Below are 15,063 nucleotides of genomic sequence, written 5' to 3'. Positions count from 1 at the left end.
AGGCGAGTCGAGGGAGACGGCGGCGAGGCGGGGTCGGGGAGACGTGGCGAGGCAGGGTCGGGGGAGACGGCCGCGAGGCGGGGTCGGGGGAGACGGCGGCGAGGCGGAGGCGACGAGAGGGAGAAGAGAGAGTGGGGAATTGGGGGAGGAAGCAGAGGAGAGGGAATCAGGCCGCGTGGGGGGTTAGGTGAAAATAGCTTTAACAGTAGCGTGGGGAGGAAAAATACGCTGCTGCTAAGGTCCGTAGTAGTAGCGTCATTTCTAGAAGGGCGCTACTACTATACCTAGCATGTCAGGACCGGTGTGGCAATTGTAGTAGTAGTGCGTTTCGTTCCTGCTGCGCTACTGCTAAGGTGGTTATAGTAGCGCGGTTTATCCAGACGCGCTACTGCTAAGTAGCAGCAGCGCCTCATTTTAACAAGCGCTACTGGTAAGATTCTGTGTATAAGGTTTTCCCTAGTAGTGCAAGGCCACCTTCATAATTTTCATACATGTCGCTCTTGATTCATTGCATATCCCGGTACACCGCCGGAGGCATTCATATAGTGTCATATCTTGTTCTAGCTTTGAGTTGTAATTCTTGAGTTGTAAATCCATAAAAGTGTGATGATATTCATTATTAGAGCATTGCCTTAGTGAGGAAAGGATGATGAAGGCTATCATTCCCCCACAAGTCGTGATGAGACTTCGGACTTTACAAAAAGAAAGAAAGAAAATGAGAAAAGAAAAAATTGAGAAAGGCCAAAAAGAAAAAAAAGAGGCCAAAGAAAAGAAAAAAAAGAGAAAAAAAGGAGAAAAGAAAAAAAGAAAAAAATGAGAGAAAAAGAGAGAAGGGACAATGCTACTATATCTTTTTCCACACTTGTGGTTCAAAGTAGCACCATGATCTTCATGATAGAGAGTCTCCTATGTTGTCATTTTCATATACTAAGTGGGAATTTTTCATTATAGAACTTGGCTTGTATATTCCAATGATGGGCTTCCTCAAAATGCCCTAGGTCTTCGTGAGCAAGCAAGTTGAATGCACACCCACTTAGTTTCTTTCGTTGAGCTTTCATATATTTATAGCTCTAGTGCATCCGTTGCATGGCAATCCCTACTCACTCACATTGATATCTATTAATGGGCATCTCCATATAGCCCGTTAGTACGCCTAGTTGATGTGCGACTATCTTCTCCCTCTTTTTTTCCTCACAACCACCACCATATACCACCATAGTGTTATGTCCATGGCTTACGCTCATGTATTGCGTAAGAGTTGAAAAAGCTGAAGCGCGTTAAAAAGTATGAAACAATTTCTCGGCTCGTCATCGGGGTTGTGCATGATGGGAGTATTTTGTGTAATGAAAATGAAGCATGGCCTAACTATATTATTTTGTAGGGATAAGCTTTCTTTGGCTATGCTATTTTGATAGGACATGATTATTTGTTAGTATGCTATGAAGCATTATTATTTTTATGTTTTATAAGCTTTTATTTTGAATCATTTGGATCTGAACATTCATGCCACAATAAAGAGAATTACATTATGAATTATGCTAGGTAGCATTCCACATCAAAAATTTCCTTTTTATCATTTACCTACTTGAGGACGAGCAGGAATTAAGATTGGGGATGCTTGATACATCTCCAACGTATCTATAATTTCTGATTGTTCCATGCTATTATATTACCCCTTTTGGATGTTTATGGGCTTTATTTTACACAGTTATATCATTTTTGGGACTAACCTACTAACCGGAGGCCCAGCCCGTATTGCTGTTTTTTTTCCTATTTCAGTATTTCGAAGAAAAGGAATATCAAACGGAGTCCAAACGGAATGAAACCTTCGGGAGCGTGATTTTTGGAACGAACGTGATCCGGAGAGCTTGAAGTGCAAGTCAAGAAGCTCCCGAGGACCCCACGAGATAGGGGGCCGCGCCCCCCTATAGGGTGCGCCCCCTGTCTCGTGGGCCCCTCGGGCGTCCACTGACGTACTTCTTCCTCCTATATATACCTACGGACCCCGAAAACATCCAGGAGCACCACGAAACACAATTTCCACCGCCGTAACCTTCTGTATCCTTGACATCCCATCTTGGAGCCTTCGCCGGCATTCTGCCGGAGGGGCAATCAACGACGGAGGGCTTCTACATCAACATCCTTGCCCCTCCGATGAGTTGTGAGTAGTTTACCACAGATCTACGGGTCCATAGTTATTAGCTAGATGGCTTCTTCTCTATTTTTGGATCTCAATACAATGTTCTCCCCCTCTCTTGTGGAGATCTATTCGATGTAATCTCTTTTTGTGGTGTGTTTGTCGAGATCCGATGAATTGTGGGTTTATGATCAAGTTTATCTATGAATAATATTTGAATCTTCTCTGAATTCTTTTATGTATGATTGAGTTATCTTTGCAAGTCTCTTTGAATTATCAGTTTGGTTTGGCCTACTAGATTGGTCTTTCTTGCCATGGGAGAAGTGCTTAGCTTTGGGTTCAATCTTGCGATGTTCTTACCCAGTGACAGAAAGGGTTGCAAGACACATATTGTATTGTTGCCATCGAGGATAACAAGATGGGGTTTATATCATATTGCATGAGTTTATCCCTCTACATCATGTCATCTTGCTTAATGCGTTACTCTGTTCTTATGAACTTAATACTCTAGATGCAGGCAGGAGTCGGTCGATGTGTGGAGTAATAATAGTAGATGCAGGTAGGAGTCGGTCTACTTGTTATGGACGTGATGCCTATATACATGATCATGCCTAGATAATCTCATAACTATGCTTTTTTCTATGAATTGCTCGACAGTAATTTGTTCACCCACCGTAATACTTATGCTATCTCGAGAGAAGCCTCTAGTGAAACCTATGGCCCCCGGGTCTATCTCTTATCATATTTGCTTTTGATCTACCTTTATTTGCATCTTTACTTTTTGCATCTGTATTATAAAATACCAAAAATATCATACTATCTCTATTAGATCTCACTTTCGTAAGTGGCCGTGAAGGGATTGACAACCCCTTTATTGCGTTGGTTGCGAGTTCTCAGTTTGTTTGTGTAGGTGCGTGGGACTTTTGAGGAGCTTCCTACTGGATTGATACCTTGGTTCTCAAAACTGAGGGAGATACTTACGCTACACTTGATGCATCACCCTCTCCTCTTCGAGGAAAACCAACGCTAGCTCAAGACGTAGCAGTCATCCCATGAAATCTTTGTTGTTAGCTCATAGATGCATTCCTTGAGTTGGTATGAAGTGGAAAATGCATGCTATACTTAGGATTTCAGCATATCTATGTCTCAACAATTAGCTAATTCTACTTTGTTGGAGATGCACCTTTCATGATTGTTCATCTGGATAGTAATCTGCTTTGTCTGTGGCTTCTTTGCTAGTGGTACCATGCCCTATTGGTCTAGTTTCAGGTTTCATGAGATATTCGTTTTGTACTACTTATTTCCCATAATCAGTTGGCAGCACACCATTTGTAAGGAAACTAGCACAATAGTTTGTATGTTACTTCTTTGCTGGTAGTGGATGATTCCTTTCCATGTCATATTGGTCTGACTTCCCATTGGATAACCAACCCGCTCTCCTGCCGTGCTCGCTGCTGCTATTTAGATTGAGAGAGACGGGTGCTGATTAGTGTAGTTTGTGATTGAGAGAATGCTTGCTGATGCTATTTGTGCTTACTGCTGACTGTTAAACACTGCTGGTGCTATTTTAAAACTTGGTAGTGCCCTATTCTCATTATCGTGGCCATCGCATCCTCCTATAACCAGGTGTCAGTGTTCAGGCTTCAGAGCCGGTTCAGTTCAGGAGTTGTAGACCTTGAATAATCTTGTTCTTGTGCCAATGAATATCTACATCATCATTAACTAATGCTGGTCAGCTCAGGCTCATTTAAATTTGTCTTTTCTTCACTGGAATCCTTGAACCTTATCTCTGCAATGGGATTTTCACAAGTTGGCACTGTCTCGACTACTATTCTTCAGTTGCATTGCATCCACTTGTACTTCTCTCTGAAAAATAATCTGCTACTGTTCAGAATTCAGAGTTGGTTGAATTCAGGCTTTGCAGATCATCAATATCTGTTCTTATGCTGATGAATTATGTATATTGGGAAACATAAATTATATCTGGATCGCCATCTACGAATACTGGATTTAATCACTGCAATTTTACAAGTTGGTGGTGTCTCATTCTCACTAGCATGTTTGTTGTTTGTCCATGGTAATGCAGGCGACCTGAAGCCCGGCGCCGATGTCAACATAACGGGGCCAGTAGGCAAAGAGATGCTCATGCCTAAAGACCCCAATGCTACTATTATCATGGTGAGCCTGAACCCCATCGTTAAAACATTCAGCAATTTATCCATCACAATCTGATGGCCAACTAGTAATCTCCACGTTATCGATTGCTTGCAGCTCGCAACAGGGACCGGTATCGCGCCATTCCGGTCATTCTTGTGGAAGATGTTCTTCGAGAAGTACGAAGACTACAAGGTAATACTAATACATAGTGCTGCTGATGTTTTCTGCTACCCCCTGTCCCACCTGCTACTGAATACCACCTTATGTTTACAAGAAACCCGAATCAACAATTAATGTGTGACTCCTTTGTGCTCTTGTGCAGTTCAATGGCCTGGCATGGCTCTTCTTGGGAGTTCCCACCAGCAACTCTCTGCTCTACCCGGAGGTCAAAACATCGATCATCTCATGTAGTCTCCATGAGATTTTTCTCTACAAGTTCTGCCTCCTTACTTCTTGTGACAGATACTTAATCATCATCTTGTTTGGTTGCACCGTGTTGATACAATTTCTTTAGTAGACAAGCTTGGAAACTTAGACTACAGACTGTTAAACTGCTACTGATTTAGACTACAAATTTTCTACAGAATGTTATCTTTACCTGTTGCTCTTATACCTTACCAAAACAAAAATAATTCTAACTAGGAGTAGTTTTTTTGTTCGGATTTTGTATTTATTACTTCTCACATATTGTCGTGATTTACTTTTTGTACTGAATAGATCTTTCTAATATTCACAGGTTTTAGCGATCAGCCGTAGCTCTTTCATCAAAGGTGCATGGTGCAACCGAGGACAAGCACTTCATGTCCAACCAAGGTGCATGGTGCTTGCAATTGACGAACAAGAGGTCCATGAAATTTGAAGTTCAAAGCCGGATAGCCCTACTTAGCAAAGAGTTGTCTCTTTTGTTTGACTGTAAATATTGTTATATTGTAATAGTAGGCATATTTGGGTTGTAATAGACTATGTATAGATTGTAGTAGACTTAGTTAGTGTTATTTGATGAACTAAATTTGTACTATTCTGTTTGAAATATTGATTATGTAAGTGATTTGAAAATGTGTGGAATGGAAACCTGATTTGTGGGACCCACTTATGAGAATAATCTGAGCAATTTTGAATTTTCTGTCAAGTGTGTTGGGGAACGTAGTAATTTCAAAAAAACTCCTACGCACACGCAAGATCACGGTGATGCATAGAAACGAGAGGGGAGAGTGTGCCCACGTACCCTCGTAGACCGAAATCGGAAGCGTTAAGACAACGCGGTTGATGTAGTCGTACGTCTTCATGATCCGACCGATCCAAGCACCGAACGTACGGCACCTCTGAGTTCAGCACACGTTCAGCTCGATGACGATCCCCGGACTCTGATCCAGCAGGGTGTCGGGGATGAGTTCTGTCAGCACGACGGCGTGGTGACGATGATGATGTTCTACCGACGCAGGGCTTCGCCTAAGCACCGCAACGATATGACTGAGGTGGAATATGGTGGAGGGGGGCACCACACACGGCTAAGGAACGATCACGAAGATCAACTTGTGTGTCTAGAGGTGCCCCCTGCCCCCGTATATAAAGGAGGGAGGGGGAGGTGCGGCCGACCCCCTAGGGGTGCGCGTGGAGGAGTCCTACTCCCACCGGGAGTAGGACTCCCCCCTCTTGCCTTGTTGGAGAAGGAAGGGGGAAGGGGGAAAGAGGAAAGGGGGGCACCGCCCCCCCCCCTTCCTTGTCCTATTCGGACTAGGGGGGAGGGGCACGCGGCCTGCCCTGGCTGGCCCTCCTCTTCTCCCTTATGGCCCATGTAGGCCCATTAACCCCCGGGGGATTTCGGTAACCCCCCGGTACTCCGGTAAAATCCCGATTTCACCCGGAACGATTCCGATATCTAAATATAGGCTTCCAATATATCAATCTTTATGTCTCGACCATTTCGAGAATCCTCGTCATGTCCATGATCACATCCGGGACTCCGAACAACCTTCGGTACATCAAAACTTATAAACTCATAATAAAACTGTCATCGTAACGTTAAGCGTGCGGACCCTACAGGTTCGAGAACTATGTAGACATGACCTAGAACTGTTTCCAGTCAATAACCAATAGCGGAACCTGGATGCTCATATTGGCTCCTACATATTCTACGAAGATCTTTATTGGTCAAACCGCATAACAACATACGTTGTTCCCTTTGTCATCGGTATGTTACTTGCCTGAGATTCGATCGTCGGTATCCACTACCTAGTTCAATCTCGTTAGCGGCAAGTCTCTTTACTCATTACATAATGCATCATTCCGTAACCAACTCATTGGTCACATTGCTTGCAAGGCTTATAGTGATGTGCATTACCGAGAGGGCCCAGAGATACCTCTCCGACAATCGGAGTGACAAAACCTAATCTCGAAATACGCCAACTCAACATCTACCTTTGGAGACACCTGTAGAGCTCCTTTATAATCACCCAGTTACGTTGTGACGTTTGGTAGCACACAAAGTGTTCCTCCGGTAAACGGGAGTTGCATAATCTCATAGTCATAGGAACATGTATAAGTCATGAAGAAAGCAACAGCAACATACTAAACAATTATGTGCTAAGCTAACGGAATGGGTCATGTCAATCACATCATTCTCCTAATGATGTGATCCCGTTAATCAAATGACAACTCATGTCTATGGCTAGGAAACATAACCATCTTTGATCAACGAGCTAGTCAAGTAGAGGCATACTAGTGACAACCTGTTTGTCTATGTATTCACACATGTATTATGTTTCCGGTTAATACAATTATAGCATGAATAATAAACATTTATCATGATATAAGGAAATAAATAATAACTTTATTATTGCCTCTAGGGCATATTTCCTTCAGTCTCCCACTTGCACTAGAGTCAATAATCTAGTTCACATCATCATGTGATTCAACACCAATATTCACATCTGTATGTGATTAATACTCATAGTTCACATCGTCATGTGATCAATAACCAAAGGGTTTACTAGAGTCAATAATCTAGTTCACATTGCTATGTGATTAACACCCAAAAGAGTACTAAGGTATGATCATGTTTTGCTCGTGAGAGAAGTTTAGTCAATGGGTCTGTCACATTGAGAGCCGTATGTATTTTGCAAATATTCTATGTCTACAATGGTCTTCACGGAGCTACTCTAGCTAATTGCTCCCACTTTCAATATGTATCCAGATTAAGACTTAGAGTCATCTGGATCAGTGCCAAAACTTGTATCGACGTAACCCTTTACGACGAACCTTTTGTCACCTCAATAATCGAGAAACATATCCTTATTCCACTAAATATAATTTTGACCAATGTCCAGTGATCTATTATTAGATCAAAATTGTATTCCTTTGCCAAACTCAGAGCAAGGTATACAATAGGTCTGGTACACAGCATAGCATACTTTTATAGAACCTATGACTGAATGCATAGGGAATGACTTTCATTCTCTTTCTATTTTCTGACGTGGTCGGGATTTGAGTCTTACTCAATTTCATACCTTTGCAACACGGGCAAGAACTCTTTCTTTGACTGTTCCATTTTGAACTACTTCAAAATCTTGTCAAGGTATGTACTCATTGAAAATCTTATCAAGCATCTTGATCTATCTCAATAGATCTTGATGCTCAATATGTAAGTAGCATTACTGAGGTCTTTCTTTGAAAAACTCCTTTCAAACACTCCTCTATGCTTTCCAGAAAATTCTACATTATTTCCGATCAAAAATATGTCATTCACATATACTTATCAGAAAGGCTGTAGTGCTCCCACTCACTTTCTTGCAAATACAGGCCTTTCCAAAAGTCTATATAAAACCATATGCTTTGGTCAACTCATCAAAGCGTATATTCCAACTCCGAGATGCTTGCACCAGTCCATAGATGGATCGCTGGAGCTTGCACAATTTGTTAGCACCTTTAGTATTGACAATACTTTTTGGTTGCATCATATACAACTCTTCTTTAATAAATCCACTAAGGAATGCAGTTTTGACATCCATTTGCCAGATTTCATAAAATGTGGCAATTGCCAACATGATTCGGACAGACTTTAAGCATCGATACGAGTGAGAAAAACTCATTGTATTCAACACCTTGAACTTGTCGGAAAAAAAACTTTTGCGACAAATCGAGCTTTGTAGATAGTAACACTACTATCAGTGTCTGTCTTCCTCTTGAAGATCCATTTATTTTCTATGGCTTGCTGATCATCGGCCAAGTCCACCAAAGTCCACACTTTGTTCTCATACATGGATCTTATCTCAGATTTCATGGCTTCAAGCCATTTCGCGGAATCTGGGCTCATCATCACTTCCTCATAGTTCGTAGGTTCATCATGGTCTAGTAACATGACTTCCAGAACAGGATTACCGTACCACTCTGGTGTGGATCTTACTCTGGAAGACCTACGAGGTTCGGTAGTAACTTGATATGAAGCTTCATGATCATCATCATTAGCTTCCTCACTAATTGGTGTAGGAATCACAGGAACTGATTTCTGTGATGAACTACTTTCCAATAAGGGAGCAGGTACAGTTACCTCATCAAGTTCTACTTTCCTCCCACTCACTTCTTTCGAGAGAAACTCCTTCTCTAGAAAGGATCCATTCTTAGCAAAAAAGATTTTGCCTTCAGATCTGTGATAGAAGGTGTACCCAATAGTTTCCTTTGGGTATTCTATGAAGACGCACTTCTCTGATTTGGGTTCGAGCTTATCAGGTTGAAACTTTTTCACATAAGCATCGCAGCCCCAAACTTTAAGAAACGACAGCTTAGGTTTATTGCTAAACCATAGTTCATACGGTGTCGTCTCAATGAATTTAGATGGTGCCCTATTTAACGTGAATGCAATTGTCTCTAATGCATAATCCCAAAATGATAGTGGTAAATCGGTAAGACACATCATAGATTGCACTATATCCAATAAAGTGCGGTTACGACGTTCGGACACACCGTTACGCTGTGGTGTTCCAGGTGGCATGAGTTTGTGAAACTATTCCACATTGTTTTAACTAAAGGCCAAACTCGTAACTCAAATATTCATCTCCACGATCAAATCGCAAAAACTTTATTTACTTGTTACGATGATTCTCCACTTCACTCTGAAATTCTTTGAACTTTTCAAATGTTTCAGACTTGTGTTTCATTAAGTAGATATACTCATATCTGCTCAAATCATCTGTGAAGGTCAGAAAATAATGATACTCGCCACGAGCATCAACACTCATTGGACCGCATACATCGGTATGTATTATTTCCAATAAGTCACTAGCTCGTTCCATTGCTCCAAAGAACGGAGTTTTAGTCATCTTGCCCATAAGGCACGGTTCGCAAGCATCAAATGATTCATAATCAAGTGATTCCAAAAATCCATCTTTTATGGAGTTTCTTCACGCGCTTTACACCGACATGACCCAAACGGCAGTGCCACAAATATGTTGCACTATCATTATCAACTTTCCATCTTTTGGCATCAATATTATGAATATGTGTATGACCATCGAAGGTTTTATTCATGTAAACAGAACAACAATTATTCTCTGACTTTAAATGAATAATCATATTGCAATAAACATGATCAAATCATATTCATGCTCAACGCAAATGCCAAATAACATTTATTTAGGTTTAACACTAATCCCGAAAGTATAGGGAGTGTGCGATGATGATCATATCAATCTTGGAACCACTTCCAACACACATCATCACTTCACCCTCAACTAGTCTCTGTTTATTCTGTAACTCCTGTTTCGAGTTACTAATTTTAGCAACCGAACAAGTATCAAATACTCAGGGGCTACTATAAACACTAGTAAGATACACATCAATAACCTGTATATCAAATATACCCTTGTTCACTTTGCCATCCTTCTTATCCACCAAATATTTAGGGCATTTCTGCTTCCAGTGACCATTCCCTTTGCAGTATAATCACTCAGTCTCAGGCTTTGGTCCAGCTTTGGGTTTCTTCTCTTGAGCAGCAACTTGCTTGCTATTCTTCTTGAAGTTCCCTTTCTTTTCCTTTGCCCTTTTCTTGAAACTAGTGGTCTTGTTAATCATCAACACTTGATGCTCTTTTCTTGATTTCTACCTTCATTGATTTCAGCCTCACGAAGAGCTCGGGAATCGTTTTCGTCATCCCTTGCATTATAGTTCAGCACGAAGTTCCAGTAACTTGGTGATGGTGACTAGAGAACTCTGCCAATCACTATCTTATCTGGAAGATTAACTCCCACTTCATTCAAGCAATTGTAGTACTCAAACAATCTAAGTACTTGCTCACTAGTTGAGCAATTCTCCCCCATCTTTTTAGGCGAAGTATTTGTCAAAGTTCTCATACCTCCTGACACGGGCATGAGTCTGAAATACCAATTTCATCTCATGGAACATCTCATATGTTCCGTGACATTTCAAAAATGTTTTTGTCGTCCCGGTTCTAAGCCATAAAGCATAGTGCACAAAACTATCAAGTAGTCATTATATTGAGCTAGCCAAACATTCATAACGTCTGCATCTGCTCCTGCAATAGGTCCATCACCTAGCGGTGCATCAAGGACATAATTCTTCTGTGCAGCAATGAGGATAAACCTCATATCACGGACCAAGTCCGCATCATTGCTACTAACATCTTTCAACTTAGTTTTCTCTAGGAACAGATATAAAACATAGGGAAGCAACAACGTGAGCTATTGATCTACAACATAATTTGCAAAATACTACCAGGACTAAGTTCATGATAAATTAAAGTTCAATTAATCATATTACTTTAAGAACTCCCACTTAGATAGACATCCCTCTAATCCTCTAAGTGATTACGTGATCCATATCAACTAAACCATGTCCGATCATCACGTGAGATGGAGTAGTTTTCAATGGTGAACATCACTATGTTGATCATATCTACTATATGATTCACGTTCGACCTTTCGGTCTCCATGTTCCGAGGCCATATCTGTATATGCTAGGCTCGTCAAGTTTAACCTGAGTATTCCACGTGTGCAACTGTTTTGCACCCGTTGTATTTGAACGTAGAGCCTATCACACCCGATCATCACGTGGTGTCTCAGCACGAAGAACTTTCGCAACGGTGCATACTCAGGGTGAACACTTTTACTATGATTATTTAGTGAGGGCTCATCTTATAATGCTACCGTCAATCAAAGCAAGATAAGATGCATAAAAGATAAACATCACATGCAATCAATATAAGTGATATGATATGGCCATCATCATCTTGTGCTTGTGATCTCCATCTTCGAAGCACCGTCATGATCACCATTGTCACCGGCGCGACACCTTGATCTCCATCATAGCATCATTGTCGTCTTGCCAATCTTATGCTTCTACGACTATCGCTACCCCTTAGTGATAAAGTAAAGCAATTACAGGGCGTTTGCATTTCATACAATAAAGCGACAACCATATGGCTCCTGCCAGTTGCCGATAACTTCGGTTACAAAACATGATCATCTCATACAATAAAATATAGCATCACGTCTTGACCATATCACATCACAACATGCCCTGCAAAAACAAGTTAGACGTCATCTACTTTGTTGTTGCAATTTTTATGTGGCTGCTACGGGCTGAGCAAGAACCGTTCTTATCTACGCATCAAAACCACAACGATAGTTTGTCAAGTTGGTGTTGTTTTAACCTTCGCAAGGACCGGGCGTAGCCACACTCGGTTCAACTAAAGTTGGAGAAACTGACACCCGCCAGCCACCTGTGTGCAAAGCACGTCGGTAGAACCAGTCTCACGTAAGCGTACGCGTAATGTCGGTCCGGGCCGCTTCATCCAACAATACCGCCGAACCAAAGTATGACATGCTGGTAAGCAGTATGACTTGTATCGCCCACAACTCAGTTGTGTTCTACTCGTGCATATAACATCTACGCATAAAACCTAGCTCGGATGCCACTGTTGGGGAATGTAGTAATTTCAAAAAAAATCCTACGCACACGCAAGATCATGGTGATGCATAGCAACGAGAGGGGAGAGTGTGTCCACGTACCCTCGTAGACCGAAAGCGGAAGCGTTATGACAACGCGGTTGATGTATTCGTACGTCTTCACGATCCGACCGATCCAAGCACCGGACGTACGACACCTCCGAGTTCAGCACACGTTCAGCTCGATGACGATCCCCGGACTCCGATCCAGCAGGGTGTTGGGGATGAGTTCCGTCAACACGATGGCATGGTGACAATGATGATGTTCTACCGACGTAGGGCTTCGCCTAAGCACTGCAACGATATGAATGAGGTGGAATATGGTGGAGGGGGGCACCGCACACGGCTAAGGAACGACCACGAAGATCAACTTGTGTGTCTAGAGGTGCCCCCCTGCCCCCGTATATAAAGGAGCAAGGGGGAGGTGCGGCCGCCCCCCTAGGGGTGCGCCTAGAGGAGTCCTACTCCCACCGGGAGTAGGACCCCCCCTCTTGCCTTGTTGGAGAAGGAAGGGGGAAGGGGGAAAGAGGAAAGGGGGGCACCGCCCCCCTTCCTTGTCCTATTTGGACTAGGAGGGGAGGGGGCGCGCGGCCTGCCCTGGTCGGCCCTCCTCTTCTCCCTTATGGCCCATGTAGGCCCATTAACCCCCGGGGGGTTTCCGGTAACCCCCCGGTACTCCGGTAAAATCCCGATTTCACCCGGAACGATTCCGATATCCAAATATAGGCTTCCAATATATCAATCTTTATGTCTCGACCATTTCGAGACTCCTCGTCATGTCCGTGATCACATCCGGGACTCTGAACAACCTTCGGTACATCAAAACTTATAAACTCATAATAAAACTATCATCGTAACGTTAAGCATGCGGATCCTACGGGTTCAAGAACTATGTAGAAGAACTATTTCCGGTCAATAACCAATAGTGGAACCTGGATGCTCATATTGGCTCCTACATATTCTATGAAGATCTTTATCGGTCAAACCGCACAACAACGTACGTTGTTCCCTTTGTCATCGGTATGTTACTTGCCCGAGATTCGATCGTCGGTATCCAATACCAAGTTCAATCTCGATACCGGCAAGTCTCTTTACTTGTTACATAATGCATCATTCTGTAACCAACTCATTGGTCACATTGCTTGCAAGGCTTATAGTGATGTGCATTACCGAGAGGGCCCAGAGATACCTCTCCGACAATCGGAGTGACAAAACCTAATCTCGAAATACGCCAACTCAACATCTACCTTTGGAGACACCTGTAGAGCTCCTTTATAATCACCCAGTTATGTTGTGACGTTTGGTAGCACACAAAGTGTTCCTCCGGTAAACGGGAGTTGCATAATCTCATAGTCAAAGGAACATGTATAAGTCATGAAGAAAGCAACATCAACATACTAAACGATCGTGTGCTAAGCTAACGGAATGGGTCATGTCAATCACATCATTCTCCTAATGATATGATCCCGTTAATCAAATGACAACTCATGTCTATGGCTAAGAAACATAACCATCTTTGATCAACGAGCTAGTCAAGTAGAGGCATACTAGTGACAATCTATTTGTCTATGTATTCACACATGTATTATGTTTCCGGTTAATACAATTCTAGCATGAATAATAAACATTTATCATGATATAAGGAAATAAATAATAACTTTATTATTGCCTCTAGGGCATATTTCCTTCAAAGTGGGCCTAATGTGTGAGAAGATGACAAATGGGACCAGCCCCAAAATATAATGGCCCAAACAATTTTAAAAGGCCCCGGCCCAGAAATAAATAAATGGTTGAAATGAAAAAAAACAATAAATGGGCTGAATTAATGGGCTCGGCCCATATAAACACCGAATTGGACCAGGTTGATTCTTGTGCCACATCAGATTGCCACGTCGGATGCCTACGTGGCCTGGGGAGGCTGCTAGTGACCAAAACGAAACAGTAGACATATTTTAGTCATAAACGTCTACGACCTTCTCACCGAGAAGGTCAAAAATGTTAGTTTACGATCGTCAGCTTTTGACCTTCTGGTTTTGGTCACAAAAAGGTCACAAATGGAAAACTATGACCATTCAGTGACCAATAGTGGTGGTCACAAGTTGACATATTTCTTGTAGTGTGACCAGTGGAACTCCCCCCCCCCCCGGTTGTGTTAGGTCAGCCCATAGGAACACTTTGGAGCAACATCCAGGCCAAACCCACAACAAGATCCCCTCCGTGTAGACCCGACGCGTCTGTTTCACCCACTAAAAAAATAGCGCGCTATAGCATCCCTAATAGCACGATATAGCGTATTGAGAATTGCCTCGCTAAATATATCATTGTACAATGTCTCGCTAATAGCATGCTATAGCGCGATATAGCACACTAATAGCATATTTTGAGGTTGCCGCTATTTTGTTGTAGCGCGCTATTTTTTTTCATTGGTTTCACCCCTCCAGGTGCCGGCGGTGGCGCCGTCCATGAGGGGGGCCACACCCCGGAGACGCGTGTCGCCTCTTCGGACATGCCACCACACCACCCCGCATGTATGAGAGCCCGATGCGACGCTCCAGTGACATTGCTACCCCCCAGGGCCCCCATCCCGCCTAACCCTGTAGCGTTAGACCACGAGATCTAGCCCTTTGACGTTACACGGACGGGCTTTGACCAGTGGAACTCTCCCCCCGGTTGTGTTAGGTCAGCCCATAGGAACACTTTGGAGCAACATCCGGGCCAAACCCACAGCAAGATCCCCTCCGTGTAGAACCTACGCATCTGTTTCACCCCTCCAGGTGCCGGCGGTGGCGCCGTCCGTGAGGGGGGCCACAC

General features: G+C 42.9%; 1 long non-coding RNA gene across 1 annotated transcript; it reads left to right on the top strand.

Moving 5' to 3' along the window:
* The first annotated feature begins 4,220 nt into the window (after positions 1-4,220).
* LOC119366233 lies at positions 4,221-4,680 on the top strand. Its single transcript, XR_005175970.1, has 3 exons — positions 4,221-4,315; positions 4,409-4,486; positions 4,617-4,680. It is a non-coding gene; the product is annotated as an uncharacterized LOC119366233 (long non-coding RNA).
* The last annotated feature ends 10,383 nt before the right edge of the window (positions 4,681-15,063 follow it).

Source organism: Triticum dicoccoides, chromosome 2B (assembly GCF_002162155.2).
Source record: "Triticum dicoccoides isolate Atlit2015 ecotype Zavitan chromosome 2B, WEW_v2.0, whole genome shotgun sequence".
In the NCBI taxonomy this organism is placed as follows: Eukaryota; Viridiplantae; Streptophyta; class Magnoliopsida; order Poales; family Poaceae; genus Triticum; species Triticum dicoccoides.
Note: the sequence above shows the minus strand (reverse complement) of the source record. Positions and strands in the feature narration are given on the sequence as shown.